Raw genomic sequence first — 21,761 nt, forward strand, 5'->3', positions numbered from 1 at the left:
GGCCCGGTGTTCGTAACCGCAGGCGCGAGCGGCTATGCAGGCGGGAAGAGGAACCTGCCGTGAAATTTAGGTTTCGTGGCACCGAGCATATTACTGAATGTATCTCATCTCCACAATTGCCCTGATAGGACAAGCACCAGTGTGCAGCGATTGTCTCCAGTGATACGTGCGAGAAAAACGTACTGTGTGGATACGTGTATAGGACACTGATTGCACTTCGTAGCAAGACCACCTGGTATGTCGCGTATACTGTTTAGTATGATTTGTTTTACGTGTAGGGCAGTCGGTATGTTAGTGTCAGATAATCTTAAGGAAATTAATAACTGTTGTAACGGATATTTTGCAGAAATGAGATGGGACCATTTGATAGGAGAAACAAATGAAAACAATTAGAGTAGAATGAAAGGAAAACAATAACTTCTGTTGTTTAGACGTATTATTTCATCAGTTAAAATAGCAAATGGCGATATATTGGTAACTAAAAACAGATAGTAAGTTATGCAAGAGTAAAATGTTTATTAAAGGTATTTATATATAACTTAAGAATCAGGAACACAGATAGTTAATAATGAAATCAATGATATTACTGAAATATTCTGAGAAGAGTTATATATAGCCATTTGAGATATTTAAAAAAGATAGGTGGGTGGAGATGGCGGAATTTCAAAATAAACAGTTAATGCAGAAATGACAGTAATACAAAAAGAGAAACCAACGTCCTTCCAGGTTTTTGTGGAGGAAGATAATTTTCTAAAACTTGAACAGTTCTTTTATTATTCTACTGCTGAAGGAAGAAGATAAATAAGACTGAGAAACTATAGCTCTGCCAGTCTCACATAAGTAATTATCAGTTGTTATCACCAGCTGCACAACAAATACTGAATTTTAACAAGGTCAAAGAACAAGATGGCTACAGCAGTAGAATAGCACACTAAATCAGTTGAAAGTCCTGAAAGGAATGGGGCAATGAATACAAAATACCAATTTGTCTCAATTCAAAGAATTTGAGAAGCATTTGATTCAGTTACACTAAAGTGTGTGCTGACGGCATTTCAGAAACAATACATTAATTTCAATCTCTGTTGTTATACTCAACAATGTATATGTCAATGCTACAGCTTCTATTAGTCTTCTTCATGGCAGGGAAGATGAGTAATAGGATTGAAATAGGTGTCAACAAAGCGCATAATATGTCACCAAAACTATTCTAAAATGGTTCAAATGGCTCTGAGCACTATGGGACTTAACATCTGAGATCATCAGTCCCCTAGCACTTAGAACTACTTAAACCTAACTAATCTAAGGACATTACACACATCCACGCCCGAGGCAGGATTCGAACCTGCGACCGTAGCAGTCCCGCGGTTCCAGACTGAAGCGCCTAGAACCACTCGGCCACTTTGGCCGGCACCAAAACTATTCTCTTAAGTCCTAGAGGAAATTCTCAGATACTGGAATGAGAAAACGAAGAAGGAATCGTCACAACGGAACGAACATATACCACTTTCGTTTTGCTGGTGACATTTTGTCGTTTGCCTATAGTGCAATAAGTTTTAACAGTAAATGGAAACTTTAAAAATTTGAAAGTAGGCTTGCAACTAAATTAAAACAAGACGAAACTAAGATTAAATACCCCACAGAAACGTTGTAAAAATTACGGTAAGGGCGTATTTATTGTAATTTGCCTGTTGATGACGACGATTCGATAAATCGGAAAAAGGAAAAAAATCAAAACAGTAAAAATCGCATGGTTACCTTTATGTAAAATAAACTAGGTTTTAGATGTTTCTGGAAGAGAAAAGTTTATAGTCTGTGTTCAATGTCAGTTTAGACGTTAGGCAGCGAGACATTGAATTTCAGTACAGATGTCCCATAAAAACTGAGATTTGCTCATTGTATTTTGGAATGATATATGTTGGGAATTACTAGGATAGACACAAAAACGAACAAATGATTCGGGGACCTGATTAGAATGGTATTCATAAACGTTGCAGATGAAAATTAAATATAGACTGCCTTGGGTACATAACCCATCGAATGAATGGTCAATATAACTAGAAAATACTTTGCTGGATTTCAAGACATAAGAAAAGATCGAGTCATCCGGCAAACGATATGATTATGTGAGGTAACCATCATACTGGAAAAGTTGCAGTAGCGTGGAGAACTCTAAAGATGGCTTTTATTTGCGAATTGACATCAAATGAGTGATGGTGATATATCACTAACTAAGCAAATCATCAATGATCCATTACAGTTTGAAACTAATAGAAAAATCCAGACTTAAAACTATAGAAAAAAATTAACTTCAGTAACGGCTCTGTGAGCAGCTGAAAAAGGTTTTCTGTACATATGTATAAAAATCTTTGGTCATTTGTCTGGTAATATAAATTGTATGACTTGTAACAGAACTAATATTTGATCTAACTGAAATATTTTTTTCTGAATGAGCCCCTTAATTCTATAAAAGTATATGGTAACTAATGCAGCACTTCAAAAAAGATCACTCTTTTCGTAAAGTCTAGGTATGCTTCACTAGGAACATGAAGAGTTCAATATAATTAAGTTCTTTAAATTTAACTCAATAAGGTACTTCTTACTCTGTACATGGTCATAGCCATAGGTCTGACCGTCATATACTAATGCAGTCCACATTATTGACATACAAATTGTGCACAACGTATGGAACTCAGACTTATTCTTTTACTTTCTCATCATATTTATGAAGTTTGTATAGTAACGGTCTCCATATTTTTTAGATGCAAATCGTGCAAAATTATGCAGCGAAAAATTCTTCTTTTACTTCCTCGTGACAACAATCACGAAGGCATTTCAAAATGCAGTTACTGATTTTGACTAGACAGTGACCGTTTTCAAATTATTTGCACTAGCTGGAAGTGGTGACATAGGATTTCCATAGCATTGTCAACAAATATATAGAAAAAATGAAAAATAATCATCACTTATTCTTCGTTGACAATACGTTTTCTTTTCCAAATACCATAGAATTTGTTTCTTAACTAACTGTCTTGTAACTAGGTTATGTTCAGTTGACTTTATTAATTTTTGTTAACAGTTAATGCTGGAAGTAAATTTACCAATCTAAATTTCGACTCTTTCTCTTGAATCTAGAAAAACTGAATGAAAGAAACAAATCACAGACGAGCACGACGTATCATATCTTCAAGCATCACATACCTGCGTCTCGTATTTAACGTTTAGACCACAACTGCTAATCTAAGTCACCTTGCCTCCAATTTCTAGGATACCTCCATATTCTGTTTTCCTCTGACATAAGTGACGCCAGTCATTCTGTATGTTAAGCCATCAGCGTCAAATCCGGTGTTACCTGAATCATGTTGTGGTTGGATGATCGCGCTGTAGAACGAAGATAGACTAACATTAATTGCTATCAATGTATACCAAAAAACTGCAGTACAACGGGTGCGCAGGAGTCTCGCCATCACATAAGCAGTACGCTTATTACTGACAGTTTGTTCATATTGTGCGTATTTGTCTGTCTGACCGCCGCTCCATTGAAAACAAAATGCGATTTAGGCGTAGAACAAAGCAGTTTTGGGCAGCGTGCAGTGTACAGGTCTACATTTTCTGAAAACATGTCTCTGGAATTTGTTGCCTATGAGGTTGTCGCAGGTGGCGATATAAATGTTCTCGTGCTGTAAGGCATTCTGTAGGGTCATTGAAATAGTATGCTTCCTACAAACCGTGAGATACAAGTAAGAGGTAATAAATGTCGCTGCAGGGTGTACTGCATATGGAGCTGTACTGTCAACGTCTCTCGCATCATTATCAGGAATGAATTAGAGCCAACTAGCAAATGGCCATTGTGCTTGCCAAAAACGAATCTAGACTAGTCGCTAAAGACAACCGTACAATTGTTCCTAATAATACAGCATGCGACTTCACACGATCTCTTGCACCGATAGATGGCGTCAACAGCAGCAACGTAATAGACATCGGATTACAGGCGGCTTTTTGTCGAGCGTTTGGTTATCATGTAGGTAGACAGTGATTCGCGCAGCGTTGTTGTCATATGAATTGTAGATAATGAAGCTAATAAATCCGTCCAGTCTCACAACATCGTGAGAAGATCAGACATTTCTCTTTCCGAGTGGTATAGTAATGTTGTTCGGACTCCGTTTGCCATGTGTTCATTGCCACAACATTCTGTGGTCTCGACAAACCCAAATACTCTGATCTGAATCACAGAATCACAGACGCTGCGGGTGATGCTGTGATGAGTCTCGCGTCGTCCAATACTGTCTCCCCACGTCCCTGCCGCGTTAATGGAGGTAGGACGTCAAACGGCCTGACTTGGAGCAAGAGAGGCACCACAGGACATTTTAATTTCCACTCTCTCTAATTTTACAAATACATTCATAAAACTTTGTCAGCATGACGGTAAGTGAGATTCTTCTATGAATTTTGCACAGCATTCAAACCATACTTATAGATGTATGAAACTATAGAATCTATTTAATTTATGAAAAAATGAATGAGCTGTTACATTTTAAACTTCATATTTAGAAAAAACTCAAATTTTCTAGTTAATTATCTCAATTTTTAACACAGTTTGTAATAGGTTTGGAAAATTTTAGAGTTTCATACACCCGTAAATATGGTTTGTATGATGTGCAAAATTCATCGAAGAATCTCTCTTAGTTACGAAGAAAAGTGTACCTGTAACAACCCAATGTAGACAATAGTAAGTGGAAAAATGATAAAATTTCACATGTAAAATAATTTATTTTGTTATGTTTTTGAACTTTCACTGCTATAAGTGTGAATCCTGAATCCTTCCTGGTCATGCTGACAATGTTTTATGAATTTATTTGTAAAAGTATAGTCAGTGGAAATTAAAATGCCCTGTGGTGCCTCTCTTGTTCCAGGTCGGCCCGTTTCACGTCCTACCCCTCTTAACAGACAGACACCAGGCAATTGCAACATAAATACGTGGCGTGTAGACTGTCGAATCCACACCATTCGGAACAGATCTCTTTTTCACACCCTTCTCCGGCAAATTCCTTATCTCCTATCTCTCCTCCCCCCCCCCCCCCACCACCACCACGAGAGAACTTTTAGAGCAGAGAATTTTGTCTGGCCTACAACAAGGCGTGCAGTGGAAACGACTGCCACCGTATCCAGCCTTTACGATGAAGATAGCGTGTCATAACGAAATACATTTTACTTTTCTCACAGTAGATTCAAACTAAACGAAAATTTACGAATAATTTGATATATCACAAAGATCGACCCGACTAATACTCGTTAATTAATCGTTAATTACACCGTATCAGATTAATTTTCGCCAGCAGTCAGCTTTCATCGTAGGTTTGCGTAATCAGGGAACTGTTGGGTAGTGGGTGTGGAGTAATTTTCCGGGCCACAGAAGCTGTCCGAGCAGAATTCATGACCACGGCATCTTCATGGCGGAGGACAGCAGACTGCCCTGTCCTTTCAACGAGTTGGCCGCCACTACAGCGAACCCAAACCGTGAGACCAGACCTTGTGGCCCGGAACAAAATTTAACAGTCACTCGGGCGGACGCTTACTGGGTTGCGATGCTCTCGGTGACAAAAGTGACGGGAGAGGCCATATCGTCCTCAGTTGCTTGCAGCAGTTGGGTGGAGTAAGTTGCCACCATGGACCTTACATCTCAGTTAAGTAGTTATCGTACAATGTAGAATTTTACGGCCAGCGTTTTCTTCAGTTAAAATTTATGGGCAGAGACCGTGATCGATGTGTAACACTGCTTTCTGACTTCCATCTCCAAAGCGGGAGACGTCTTCCAAGGTAAAACGGCTATTGCCACTGAAGCTTGAGGGATTCTCGAATTTACAGAGTGCGCAGAGGGTATCACCATACGTGACATGACGCCTGCTGTGTGACTATCTCTGGATGGCGTCATCATTCTCCATTGAAAATAATGTGTTGTCATTCTGTTGTCGTAAAGTCGGTATCCATATTTTATCTAACTTCAAACTTTATTCTTTTCTGTTAAAATTATTATGGTTTTTATCAAATTTTATTGCTTGTCTATACGTGCGTGCGTGATAGTGCTATGCTCTTGCTCAGATTAGTACTGTTTCGTATTAAATGTAACGCAACCGCGGTTACTTCGGTCGCGAACCAACACAAATTCTTGCTCGATAGCACTATGTACTGACCCTGCCTGGGCATCAGTCTGTTCTTTCTCGTGGATGGGATAGTAATCATTACACTTTATTTCCCAGTCTACATTCTCTCTCCGTCTCTGATCAAGGGCTGGACGAGTTACTATTGTATGGTAGAGAAACATGGGCTGTGGGATAACCGGAACAGAAGGGAATCGAAACATTTGAGATGTGGTGCTGCAAACGAATGTTGAAAATTAGGTGATCTAATAAGGTAAGGAATGAGGAGGTCCTCCACAGAAATCTGAGAGGAAAGCAATACGTGGAAAACACTGAAAAGAAGAAGAGACATGATAATAGGGGACCTGATAAGACATCAGGGAATAACTTGCATAATACTAGTGGAGCTGTAAAGAATAAAAACTGTAGACAAGACAGAGACTGACATACATCCAGCAAATAATTGAGGACGTAGTTTGTAATTGCTACTCTGAGATGAAAAGGTTGTCACATGAGGGGAATTCGTGGAGAGTCGCATCAAAACAGCCAGATTACTGATGACAAAAGAATTTTTTTTTAAATAAAAAAGTAATCAGTCACTCCACCTCTTTCCCGTTGTGGTCTAGTACCTGAGGTCTACCTGGTTTTGGTTTATCTGTGGTTCTTCCTTCGCGTTTTCAATTCACAATCACATACCCAGGAGACGACTAGGGCAGCTTTAGAATGGTTGAAATGTCCCTGATGGATTTATTACTAGGTAACATTCTGTGACTAGTCCACGTTCGAAGTCATGGGGGTATCGATAACAACTTATTCTTCTGTTTCTGCTTTTTTACTGATAACACAATACTCCCTGCCTCCTTTTAAACTGGCAGGAATGTATCTAGCGACATCTACTGGTCAATTACGCATTACACAAGTGTGTCCTGGTGCATTCGATAAATTAGTTTTTGTTGTCCATCCCTTTCATCACTTGTCCTCGGCCATCCTCGCGTCCAGCCAGAAGGTTTATGTCGTCTGCGAACCTTAGCACTGATATCTGTTCGCCTTACACCTTTGTTTCCGTCCCGAAATTGTTTTACTTCCTTGATTGCTTCTTCAATGTACAAGTTAAAAAAAAAGCGAAATTCCTCTTACTGTCCTGATCCAGTATAATATTTGTATATCCCATATCTCACCGCCAGGTGCTGTGGTCACAGGACGATGACTTACGCAATCTAACCTCATTAGTTCTCCAAGCTTCCACATGCGGAACTCCAGAGCCGAGTTTCTGAAAAGACGACGTTGTGCCTCGCCTGTATCCAGTGTTGTCTTTGGCCAAATCACAGTCGGCTCACTTCCCTCATCAATAACTGTCATATGTCTTTGGTTCTCAGATGTCGTCGCAATGTATGTGTGGATACTTGTCTTCATGCATAAAAACCCAATTTCCACACCCAAGGTAGGAACTACGTGCCAATTCTATCCTCCATGATCTAGGTTAGTAGGCACATGGGATCTGCAAAACCTTATGTGGCGTTGAATGTGCCCCTCTTTAACCCGTCCATGGTAAAAATAAATGTTCCATATTCCTTCATTTTATTGGACATACTAGGAAACAAAACTTATTTTGTTCTGCCAGGTACTGTCATAAGGACAGGAAAATTTAAAAAAATAAACAAATGTACACTTGACGACGAATCGGGTGTACTGCCGATGGTCTGTGTTATTCTAACACGATATTTCGGCATCGTACCTCTGCGGCTCCTTCAGGTGCTTCCTGTGACTGAACGACATGCTGACCGTGTCCCGTATTTATGTTTGGACGGTGTCTGGTGTTCTCTACGCCGTCCGCTCCAGCTGCGACCGAGTCGGTTGACGACCAGATGTTCCATCTTCCGCTATTTTCCCCGGTAACGGCCGTTTCATGGCGTACCCTAATAGATACGCACCAGCCAGACGCGTTCCTAGCACTGTCGACAGGCTGCGATAGCTGTTGGTGACCGTTCCTACTTTCTCCTGATATGGTTTTCCTGTCCACTCCGTCAGGGGGGTCGTTCTATAGTGGACTGTAAGCAGGATCCTCTAAAAGCTGGCTGATTTTCTGGTCATAGTCGATCTTCAACAGTATGACAGTCGAGTTCCCCTTGTCTGCCGGTAACACCACTACACTTCCATCTTCCGCAAACTCTTGACGGCCATCCTCTCATCTCTTGGAATGTTTGTTTTGATTGGTCTCGCTTTTGTGAACGCCCGGTACGTCTCTCTCCGAATCTCTACTGCAACACTTGATGGTAGTGCGCTGACCACTTGCTCCACAGAGCTGATGAAGCTGGAGACTGGCAGGCCTCTAGGAGTGACTGCAAAGTTGAGGCCCCTTCTGAGTTCTTTTAAGGTGGCATCTTCGAATATGCGACCACTCAGATTTACCACATTGTATTATGTGCATGCTGCACTTTTTTTTTATTCAGGCGCTGAAATTTCGCCAGTTTTAGAAACAGGATGGCCTGAGAATGTTGTCAAGCAACTGAAAGCTAAGGCACCAGTACCACCTAGATTATATGGATTGGCCAAGGTCCATAAAGAGGGCATACTGTTGCATCCTATCGTAAGCAATATTGGTGCAGCCATCTATCCTACAGCCACCCACCTTAAGAAGACGTTAGCACCATAAGTGGGAATGAGCATCCACTACATCCGAAACTCATCAGACTTCGTGGAACGTCTCAAAAACCTACGAATTTCTAACAAAGACATCATGCTCAGCTTCGATGTTGTGTCTCTTCACTAGCATACCACTTCAGGACACACTCGATTTAATCAGTGAAAAATTTGGTGGAGCTTTGTTGAACCGTTTCAACCATATCTTAACATCGACCTATTTCATATCTGGAGGTCAATGTTATGAACAGACAGAAAGAGTGGCGATGGGTTAGTCCCTTATCTCCATTAGTGAGAAATCTGTTTACGGAGAGATTCGAAGATGAGGCACTTACGACCGCTGCCTACAAGCTGACCTCTTTCTATAGGTGCATTGATGACACGTTTGTCATCTGGCCACATGGTCATGGAAAACTGCTAGTGTTTCTTGGCCATCTGAGCTCGAGACACCCCACCATTAAGTTCACAATGGAACTAGAAAATAATAGTCAACTTCCTTTCCTGGATATCTTGGTGAAAAGGAACACAGATGGCACATTAGGCCATAGTGTGTATAGAAACCCTACACACACCGACTTATACCTACAGGCTGGCAATTGGCATCACTTGGCAGAGAAAAATGGGGTGCTGACGACTTTTGTTCACTGAGTCAAAACGCTCTTTGACTCAGACAGCTTGGCAGCAGAGTTAGAACACCTACAGCAACTGTTCGCAGAAAACGGATCCTCAACAAGGGACATCCGCAAGGCTCTACATCCCTCCATTAGGCCTGATACTGAGGGAGAAGAACAAGAAGAAGAGACCAGGAGGGTAGCCTCTATACCATATGCAGGACCTATATCTGCTAAGATATACTGAAAAACCATAATATCAGGAGTGTGTTCTGCCCACCAAACAAGACCATGGTGCTTCTTGGAACGGTTAAGGATGATCTGGGATTGAGAAAACTTGGTATCTACCATAAACCATGTGAATGCATTCTGCAGACCACCAGAATCGTTCATATAAGATGTAAAGAGCACCAAAGGCATATCAGGCTACTACAAGCCACTAAATCGGCAATAGCATAACACTGCTTGGAACTGCACCATGAATTATGATAAAACCAGGATCTTATCTCAGACCCCCAAATTTTGGGACAGCGTCATCACTGAATCGATCGAAATCAAGATGACAGGGAACTTGATAAACTGGGAAGCTGGATACCAACTCAGCACGACGTGGAAACCAGCTTTGGATCTATTACAAAAACAATGGGAGAAAACACAAGACCAGGAGAATGACAGGGCGCCAGGGAAAGTCGGAGCAGTCACCAACAGCAAACGCAGCCTGTCGACAGAGCAAGGAACGCGCCTGGCGGGCGTGGACCTAGTGGGGAACGCCATGTAACGGCCGCCATTGGGGAAAACAGCGGAACCGGGCGCGGACGGAAGACGGAACACATGGCAACCAACCAACACGGTCGCAGCGGGAGCGGTCGGCGTAGGGAACGCCAGACATCGTCCAGACATAAATACGGTACATGGTCAGCATGTCGTTCAGTCACAGGAAGCACCTGATGAAGACGTCAAGGTACGACGTCGAAATCTTGTGTTAGAATAACACAGGCCACCGGCAGGACACCTGAGTCAACGAGATGTCACAAAATCGCCGGGAAAGTCTAAGAGATTACATTTACACTTGGTAAAATAAAAAAAAAACATACACATTATTCGTCTGCAAGCAGTATTCTTTCTTCTCACTGTCATCATTAATAGCAAAGTGTTTATGACGGAAGTCGCCGTCTTCGTAATTGGAGACGCTTTGAAAGCAGTTAGGCATTTTTCTTTCTTTTTTTTTTTTTGTCATCAATCTTGTGACTCATCTGTTGCCGCCGGTCACGAATTCCTTTCCTGTGCCAATATCTTCAGCTCAGAGTAGCACTTGCAACCGATGTCCTCAATGATTTGCTGGATGTATTTCAATTTCTGTCTTTCTCTACAATTTTTACCCACTACAGCTTCCTCTAGTACCATGGAAGTCATTCCCTGATGTCTTAACAGATGTCCTACCGCACTCTGCCTTCTCTTTGTCAAAGTTTTCCACAAACTCTTTCCTCTTCGATTCTGCACAGAACCTCCTCATTCCTTAGCTTATAAGTCCACCTAGTTTTCAACATTATTCCGAAAGTCAGATGGTAAGTCGCCAGACTCATAAATTGTGCACACCAACGTGAATAGTCGTTTTGTTGCCACTTCCCTCAATAATTTTAGAATTTCTGATGGAATGTTTTCAATCCCTTCTGTGTCATTTGATCTTAATGCTTCAAGGCTCTGTTAAATTCTAATACTGGATTCCCTGTCTCACCTAAAACGACTCCTGTTTCTTCTTCTATCTCATCATGCAAATATTCCCCTTCATAGAGGGGAATTCCCGTTGCTCTCTTAATGTTACCACCCTTGCTTTTTCACCGAATGTTGTTTTGACCTTCCTATATGCTGAGTCATTCCTTCTGACAAATCATTGCTTTCTCGATTTTTTTACATTTTTCCTGGAGCCATTTTGTCTTACCTCGCCTGCACTTCGCATTTATTTTATTTCTCGGCGACTTGTATTTCTGTATTCCTGAATTTCCTGAACATTTTTGTACTTAGAATGAGATTTTCACTCTGCAGCGGAGTGTGCGCTGATATGAAACTTCCTGGCAGATTAAAACTGTGTGCCCGACAGAAACTCGAACTCGGGACCTTTGCGTTTCGCGGGCAAAGTTCTGCATGTCTCGCAGGAGAGCTTCTGTAAAGTTTGGAAGGTAGGAGACGAGGTACTGGCAGAAGTAAAGCTGTGAGTACCGGGCGTGAGTCGTGCTTCGGTAGCTCAGTTGGTAGAGCACTTGCCCGCGAAAGGCAAAGGTACCGAGTTCGAGTTTCGGTCGGGCACACAGTTTTAATCTGCCAGGAAGTTTCATTTTTGTACTTCCTTCTTTCATCGATCAACTGAAGTATTTCTTCTGTTACCCGTGGTTTCTTTGCAGTTACCTTCTTTGTACCTATGTTTTTCTTTCCGGCTTCTACGATTGCCCTTTTTAGAGATGTCCATTTTCTTCAACTAGTATATCTACTGAGCTATTCTCTATTGTTGTAACTATAGCCTTAGAGAACTTCAAGCGTATCTCGTGATTCCTTAGTACTTCCGTATCCATCTTCTTTGTGTATTGATTCTTCCCGACTAATCCCTTAAACTTCAGTCTACTCTTCATCACTACTAAATTGTGATCTGAGTCTATATCTGCTTCTAGGTATGTCTTACAATACCGTAAATGATGTAATTCAAATGAAATCTTCCCGATCACCTGGCCTTTTCCAAGCATACTTCCTCCTCTTGTGATCCTTGAACAGAATATTCGTTGTTACTTGCTGAAATTTACTACAGAACTCAGTTAACCTTTCTCTTCGCTCATTCTTTCTCGCAAGTCCATGTTCTCCTGTAACGTTTTCTTGTACTCCTTCCCCCACAACTGCATTCCAGTCCCTCGTGACTATTACATTTTCATCTCATTTTACATACTATATTACCCTTTCAATGTCATCATATACTTCCTCTATCTTTTCATCGTCAGCTTGCGATGTCTGCATGCACACATGAACTATCGTTTTCGGTGTTGGTTTTCTGTCGATTCTGATAATACTAAGCCTAACGCTGACTGATAATCACAGGCGCTACTCCTAGACTGCAGGTGCAACCCTACAGCTTGAGCCGTGGCTGGCTCGAGTCATACGTGTCTTGGGTTAAACGTTGGTTGGAGTCAGGTGGTTTTATATCTCCTGCGATTATCGCTATAATGTTGCTGTCCTCGCCGTGAGTGGCAGCAGCAGCGTGTATCGATACTAGTACTGCTGTACTATCTTTGGTGTGGCGGATATAGTTTCTTGCCTGGCAGTGTGTGAACAGTCGGTCGGTTGGCGTCGAGCAGTAAGAAAGGCCCCATGGCGCGGGGTCGGGCAGGAGCCGCTGGCGGCGTGTATGCGTGGTTAGAGTGTGAGGTGCTGCTTGCGAGTGCTTAGAAGTTCGTCGCCCACCGATACTGGACATGAAAGTTGAGGCCTCACTTAACCTACTATAGATCCTCAACTGTTTACATTTCTTCGTTTGATCCTGCTTGTCGCTTTGGGACATTTCTGCGAGCAACAATGTGTGTGTATTTAAGTTGGCTAAGATTCCAGCCATCGTCCTGGGGATTTTAACTTAACTGATTCCCCGTTACTGAAGTTGACCAGCGGCGTCTTCGGCCTTGTGGCCGTTGACGCCCCGGTTACCTGCCCTGATCGTTGACGTAATTTTAGGCGGTGATTTTCCTCGTCGTGTTGTTGCTGTCCGGTGCGGGTGTAGTGCGACAGATGGTTTTGTTGGTCGTTATGGGCGCCAATATACTGTGTGTCGTTGTCGACCGTTTGAAACTTCTGAGCACCGTTACTTGTGTACTACATAGTAATTTCCATGTCTGGGTTTTAGTTATTTGGTTGATGTGCAGCCTTCAACCGAGTTTTAATATTTCTTAAATTAATGTTCTCGCCTTGCCCTTTTGCATGAAATGTTGTAAGATAAGGCCTTGTGCCTTATTGCCAACTCATAAACAAGATGGTCCTTCCTGAACAGGCCTATCCCTGGAGAGTGATTCGAATGGCTCTGAGCACTATGGGACTTAACTTCGGTGGTCGTCAGTCCCCTAGAACTTAGAACTACTTAAACCTAACTACGCTAAGGACATCACACACATCCATGCCAGAGGCAGGATTCGAACCTGCGACCGTAGTGGTCGCACGGTTCCAGACTGTAGCCGCCTTGAGCCGCTCGGCCACTCCGGCTGGCCCCTGGAGTCTGTCTGACCGCCATTAGAATACACCTGAAACAATCGCCAACCAAAACAATATGGTGCCACAGAATAGAAACAAGGGTGAAGCTGACAGTAAACTGTAATGACAAGCACAAACGCAACCATGCTCTGCTACCAGTGAAACCCTTGCGCTAGCAGGAAAGAGAGGATTAGTTTGTGGAAAGGGGCCAAAATGAGTTCCTGTCGGTTGCACTCAACATACAAACTTTATTTATCAACACAAAATATTACAACAAGGACGCAAAACACTTAAAACTTTAATCGACCTCCCATGATTAACTTTAGATCGTCTGTAGGGCACACTCAAAATCCAAGACAAGAATCATACTCGTCGGCAAGGGCGGAGCCCATTTCGCAGAAGCGAGCGGAGCGCTTGCAGAGCGACGTGCAGGATAACACAATTCTGTCCGCTGAAAGAAGCCGGAGGAGGCCACAAGGCGAACGGCGACGTTGATTATCCGGCCGCGCCGAGGCAACACGCCACGCCCAGCCGCTTTATCAAGATCAGCCAAATTGAATCCCGCCAACACGCTAATCAAATCCTCCGCTCAGGAGGACTCGCCTCGGCTTACGACTCTCCTGGGCGACCCCTCCGGCACTGATTCTTTTCTGACGATGTATTCAGCCAGAGCTAGTGTTGCGAAGCAAAGGAGCTTTTCTGAAAGGCGACAATCACATTTCAGATGTATTTCGTTTCAGGTTTTCTACATTGAGTAGGTATAAAGTTACAGAATGTTGTTAAACGAAATTCATTCATTAACTCGAGAGCTTAAAACTGTAAATCAGAGAATATCTCTAATATAATATTTGAGAGACAGTGTCTTGGAAGGAGGGTATAAGATGAACATCAACAAAAGCAAAACGAGGATAATGGAATGTAGTCGAATTTAGTTGGGTGATGCTGTGTAAATTAGATTAGGAAATAAGACACTTAACGTAGCAAAGGCGTTTTGCTATTTGGGGAGCAAAATAACTGATGATGGTCGAAGTAGAGAGGATATAAAATGTAGACTTGCAATGGCAAGGGAAACGTTTCTGAAGAAGAGAAATTTGTTAACATCAAGTATTGATTTAAGTGTCAGGAAGTCGTTTATGAAAGTATTTGTATGGAGTGTAGCCATGTATAGAAATGAAGCATGGACCATGAATAGTTTGGACAAGAAGAGAATAGAAGCTTTCGAAATGTGGTGCTACAGAAGAATGCTGAAAATTAGATGGGTAGATCACATACGAAATAAGTAGGTATTGAATAGAATTGGAGAGAAGAGGAGTTTGTGGTACAACTTGACTAGAAGAAGGGATCGGTTGGTAGGACATGTTCTGAGGCATCAAGGGATCACCAATTTTATACTGGAGGGCAGCGTGAAGGATAAAAATCGTAGAGGGAGAGTAAGAGATGATTACACTAAGCAGATTCAGAAGGATGTGGGCTGCAGTAGGTACTGGGAGATGAAGAGGCTTGCACAGGATAGAGTAGCAAGGAGAGTTGCATCAAATGAGTCTCAGGACTGAAGACCACAAAAGCAACAACGTTATTTGAGATAACGTAGCCACTGATGATATAGGTATTCTGGACAAATCTGAGGATAAAATTCACACAAATATGTTTTCAGTTGGCATTACTTGCAAAATTATAACCTCCACGATTGATAGTAATGTTGTTGATAGAATCAGTTTACGGGCTGTCAGCCACAAAACAGTTTTGGACTTGGATACAGGATGCATCTCCACATATGCTAACAAACGACAGCGAAAAGCAATTTAATAGCAATAATCAATATATACCATACAAGTAAGTGTGCAATGCGCGTATCGCTAAAACTCAGAGATGAGTTCCGGTAATATCAAGGGAGCTACATAGTGTGGTAAGCCTCTATCCCTCATCCATGATGAATGTTGCCGTTTTTACCTGAAGGGCGTGGTTTTGCAGATATGAGCTGGGAAGTTTCAACCTCTAGAAATTTCTAAAAGATTGCACAACATTCGAGAGTATTCGAGAACATTCCAGCATATTATAGACGTTCCACGATGATCAGGGATGTTCCGGAATGTTCGGGAGTAGTACGGAAAATTCGGGAAGATTCCAGCATGTTCGGAAACATCCCGGAACATCCCTGATCATCGTCGAACATTCCAGAACATTTAGTTTCTTGTCAGTGACGAAGGGAGGAGCCGAAAATGTAGCGCAGGAGTGAGCAAAAAAAGTGTGAGCAGCCAGAGTTATACAGTGACTGTACATAAATAAAAAAATAAGGTGTGATAAGTGTGTATGGTGCACTTAGTGTATCAGTTAATAAAACGTTGATTTGATTTATATTTTAAACAATGTCCAAACTCCTTGAGCAAAGCCGGGACCCAAGATAATCATTATATATGAAGTAAGATAATTAATAGCGAAAGCTAACACAAGAGAAACTATACGATAATAGAAGCAAAACCATTCCAATAAACGAGGCATTTATGAATGTGTGGTTACCGGCTGACACTGACTTTGGTATGAGGCTAGCGACCCAACCTGGCGTCGCATGGGTAGCACTAAGTAGATATGGCCGGTCGACTATTCTGGCGCGGTGGTAATTTATTATATACACAAACAGCCATCGTGAATCTCTATTAGTGGAAACCGTGTCAAAATCTCTACAGTAGTTTCTGACATTAGACTTCATAGTCAAAAAATGCTGTGGGGGGACTATATATAGAAAATATATATAGATTCTCGTCAAGCTTCACTGCTCTCTGGCGTTGCATCAACTGTTGTACATTATGGCTTCTCCCGTCAGATACCACCTCCTCTCTAGATGACCACCTCCTAGCTCTCATCATTGCCGAGAAATGTCACTCCAAACGCCAATTATCTATGGAATACATATATATTACACATTCATTATAACTATATTTATGAATTATGTACACAACTTTTCCTCCTGAATCACTCTTCCTATTTGTAGAAAACCGTATTAAAAATCTTACAATAGTTCCTTAGATTGTCCTTCACATAAAGACAGGAAAATGGCCGTGTGGCACTTATATCCGTGATACGTACAGAGGATATTGTTAGAGTTAATACAAATTTATTTGAATTATCAGTTTCTCGAACAAGCCCCCATCAAATTAGGCTCAGAGTTCACCCATGGCCTATCTTAGCAAGAACTTCATTTCCATTTCAGGGTGTTATACGTTACAATTCACCAAACACTCGTCAAACGACGTGTCGTCCTCGTATTTGGATGTAATGAGAACTCCTCTCTGGAGTGAGTTACGATTTCATTCGGATACCACCAGATCATCTCTGTAAGGCCGTACAATCTGCTGCTTCACTTCTTCAGTCCTACCAGCGGGCCTGCTCTTCGTTTCACTTTTGTGACGACCCCTGACACAAAAACACAGTGGACTGAAGGTCAGGTGATTTTGGTAGCCTATGCACAGGCTCTGCTCGACCTTTCAATCTGGGACCTACATCAGTAGCAAGATGATCCGTTGCTCCATCATGCATGCCTATCGTTTTTGTAGCTTTTCGCTGTTACATGGGTAAAATTGAACTGATATTTCATATACTATTCGACGAACAATAATGTTCATAGAATAGTATGTGGAATCGTTACCTGACGGTGGTCGTTATGTTTGTAGCGTTTCTGCTTTACATGATGGTATTCAGTTGCTATAGGTTTATTTATCGATTATCATGTTTTATCTGCAGTTCGCTGTTGATATTTGAGTTTATACATTGTCATTTTGTCATTTGGAGATTGTGAGTGTTGCTTTGGATGCTATAAAATGGAATGCCAGGTGAAGAAACGGGAAAATTTTCGACAGATTCTTCTGTTTGAGTGCAGTGGAGGCCCCCAGAAACATTCGCCCCGTGTATGAGGATAATGCCACTGCACAGAAACAAGAAAATGGTTTTCTCGTTTTAAGGAGGATAATCTTGACATTAGACGCTGTCCCCGTTCAGAAAGTCTTTCGCGGTTTGATGAAGATGGTATAAATGCATTATTCCACAATAATCCCCGTCACCGTGCTAGACAACTGGCAGATGTGATGAACTATGATCATTCTGCCATCGCACGACATCTTCATGCTATGGGATTCTTACCACTATCCCTACCTGTGATCGAGCGAGGTGGCGCAGTGGTTAGCACACTGGACTCGCATTCGGGAGGACGACGGTTCAATCCCGTCTCCGGCCATCCTGAGTTAGGTTTTCCGTGATTTCCCTAAATCGTTTCAGGCAAATGCCGGGATGGTTCCTTTGAAAGGGCACGGCCGATTTCCTTCCCAATCCTTCAATAACCCGAGCTTGCGCTCCGTCTCTAATGACCTCGTTGTCGACGAGACGTTAAACACTAACCACCACCACCCTACATGTGGCGAGAAATGGTGTCTTTATGCTAACATGAGGAAAACAAAGGAATGGCTGGGCCCAAACACAGCAGCAAGTCCCCGTAAAAGACTTTAAAGCATCCACAAAAGATAATGTTATTGATCTCGTGGTACACCAACGGTGTGGTGTACTACGAATTGTTTCCCCGTGGTATAGCCATCACTGCTGACATTTATTGTCAACAACTGAGTAGTCTTTCAGACCCAGACCAAGAACAACGGCCAGGAAGAGTCTCTGAAGAGATGATATTCCACGATAACGCCTGCTCGCACTCGCTAGACTATACAGGAATTGACTTGGGAAGTCAGTCCGTACCTATCTTATTCACCTGATCTTGCACCCTCAGATTTTCACCTTTTCCTCTCTCTATCTGATAAACCTACAAGTACCTTTTCAGGAGAAAACTCTCTCTGAATATAGCTCGAAAAGTTCTTCGCCTCAAAACTACGTAATTTCTACAGTGTCGGAATCGCAAAGTTACCGCACCGTTGACAGGCTGTGGAAATAGTGAAGGAGTATATACAGAGTAAGTCAGTAACTATTGCCACCAAGAATAACTCCGGAAGTATGGTAGGAGCTGAAAAGTTTGTGGGACAAATGTTGCATGCGACAGCGGGGTCCAAAATATGACGTTGGTCTTTTGTTGCTATGTGGGGTCGCGTCAGACATATGAAGGCAACTTAGTTTTTTTTTTTTTTTTAGATGGGATGCTATAGTTTGGTACTTATTTTCTGAAAGCGACTATCGGGACAAATCCAATGATGTGTAACAGTGAGGTCTTTGAAGATCAACTAAGGTCACCAAGGTGGCATGAACGTCCATTTACAGAAGGTGTTCGAAGAGATGACCGTTGGTATTGAAACCTTCCCGTCTCCTCTATACCTCTTGTGTTACTGATAACCTTCCCTTTTACAACAAACTATGTAACTTTTTCTTAGGATTTCTATCTCCTGCTTAATAAAAACAAATTAAATTTTCCCTTTGACATTTATTCTCTTTCTCACTCTTCGCATACAAATTTAATTGCTGCTTATTAAAAGTGATTTTCTGATTATTTCTACGAAACATAGAATGTGTCGTCGTCGTGGCCCGCAGTCGTTATGTGCAATAACCCAAAACTGTTCCTTACCTTTTTTACTGTTACCGGATCGCCATCTGACTGCAACGTCGAACTGTGACATGAATACACTTACTCTGTTTTACTACACTCTATCAGCTGCTGGTGGACTTTCATAATAAGTGGCTGTATTTATCACCAAAGCTGACGTTATTCTTTAATAGCAAAGCTGACGTTATTCTATAATTAATTTGACTGAAATTACGTAATTCATAGTTAAACTTTTTCTTGATGACAATAAAATTTTGCAAAGTTTTACGTTGATGGTTTTTGGGATGGATTATAATTAGAAATGCAATACTGCTGGCAACCGTTAATTATATGCTGAATGAAATGATTTTACAAACGTTCAAATGGGACTTACTTTTTACAATAATCTTACAACTAGCAATGCGCAAACATACCTTCAGTAGTCTTGAGTTCCTCAAAAAATTAATTCAATTAAATTAGTTCCTCTTATTATAATAGTTAGCTGATGTCTCTGTACATCCGTTTATAATCTCTTGTAAATCATAGCTAGTGGCTGGCAGGCACACCGCTGCTCTCAATCTCTCGCTTCAGACCTGCTACCGACTTGCTTTACTTCTCGCTTACTACTGACTTCCTACGAACGCTAAAGTGCGATCTCTCCTGCCAACAATGCTTTCTGGTGCAGACAATACCTGCTACCATTACAAAATGTATCAATGTGCGGTCTTTTCCGCTCTTTTCTTAAAATGTATCCATACGTGGTCTCTCCCGCCCTTTTTAAAATTATATCAATTTGCGGTCTCTCTTGTCAACAATACTTTGGTGCATACCCTGCTACCACAATTATTTCCAACATGACAAATACTAATCATTCCTACTTAATCCTATTAATAAAATATAAACATCTTTCATAAATTGTGTCTTACAGTATCAATGCAGTGCTGCAATCTTCTCATGATGGATTGAGTGGTATTCCTTATCACATCTGCACTTATCGAAGCACATGCTGTGACAATTCTCTCTCGCATATCTTCGGGTGTAGTTGGAACGTGTTTATAAACAATGTCTTTTACGAAGCCCCACGAGAGAAAATCCAGAGGCGTCAAGACTGGCAGACGAGCCGGCCACGACACATCTCCTCCGCGTCCAATCCAACGATTTGGGAATTGTCTCTGCAACTCATTTCTAGCCATCAGCGAAAAATGTGCCGGGCACCAATCGTCTTGAAAGCACATTCTGTTCCTTGTTCCTAAAGGTATTTCTTGCAACAACAGACCCAATGTTTCTTGCAGGGATGTGGTGTACTTCGTATCATTAAGATTTCCTTCGATGAAATAGGGACTATAATTCTGTCCTCCAGAATCTCACACTATACTTTCACCGACCACGGTTTTTGGTGTGCAACCTGCGGCAGTCAACATGGATTATCAGTTGCCCAGTAATGCAAGTTATGCAAATTAATATTTCCATCGTTCGTGAATGTAGTCTTGTCAGTAAATAAAATAAAATTAATTAATGTGTCATCCCTCTGAATCTGAAGTTGAGCCCATCGGCGGAATTCAGTGCGACGCATAAAATCCGTACCTGCTAATTCTTGGTGAAGACTGATATGGTAAGGATGATATTTATGACGATGCAGAACACACAGAACTACTCTGGCTCATGTCAGATTCCCTTGCGATTTGATTCGAACTAACACAAGGCTCCCTAACAACAGTGGCAAGAGTACGAATTTCCGTTTCCTCGTTAGTAACTTTCGTTTGCCGGGTATGTTTCCTACGTTTTAAAGATCCAGTGTTCTCAATTTACATATATTTAAATGTACGATGTTTCGGGTGAGTACGTTGGGTATATCTTTCCGCGTATGTCTTGGAATTCGTTGGAATTGTCCGTAAATGAGAAGCATATCGATTTGTTCTTCGGAGGAATATATCATTCACATTAGCTTGATTCGACGATACTAGTCTTACCGTTCATATTAGTGTTGTATTGCGAAATCATCGATTGGCGTTTACATGTCAATGACATATTAGATGCTACGCCGTATCCGGCGAATATTTACTATTTGCACGATATACGAGGGAGAACTGTTAGAGCATGTGCTTCGATAACAGCCGCAGCGATAAGAAATACTACTCAATCCATCATAAGAATATTGCAGCACTGCATTGATACCCAGGTCGTCAGTGGCACTGGCTGCACAGTCACTACAGATTGATCGATCTTGTAGAATTGCATGTGCGGTAATCGTGTGAAGAATTATCTGTGATACATTGTTATATTTTATTCCCTGTATTTTTGTCTACTTCTCCGAAATGGTGCAGGTAGTGGGATTTTCACGTTCCAACGTACCTTACGTACTTCGATCCACTACAGTCAACCGCTGTTAATAGATAAAATCACAGGACTCTCACTGTCGACATTTCGATCAGCGAAGATTCTTGCTAAAGACAGACTGGCTGCAGAAAGTCAACTACAGGAGAGAAATCATACCATCCAAAACCGCCTCCTCATTCCGCGCAAAAAAAAAGAATTGGGAAAGAAAGCTGCCCCCGTGAATACGAATTAATATTTATTGGCCAATGCATTTGTTAGTGTATTTACTGTTTTAAAAAACAACATATAATTCTCAGGGAAATCAGTATTATA

The sequence above is a fragment of the Schistocerca gregaria genome, chromosome 1 (genome assembly GCF_023897955.1).
Source record: "Schistocerca gregaria isolate iqSchGreg1 chromosome 1, iqSchGreg1.2, whole genome shotgun sequence".
Classification (NCBI taxonomy): domain Eukaryota; kingdom Metazoa; phylum Arthropoda; class Insecta; order Orthoptera; family Acrididae; genus Schistocerca; species Schistocerca gregaria.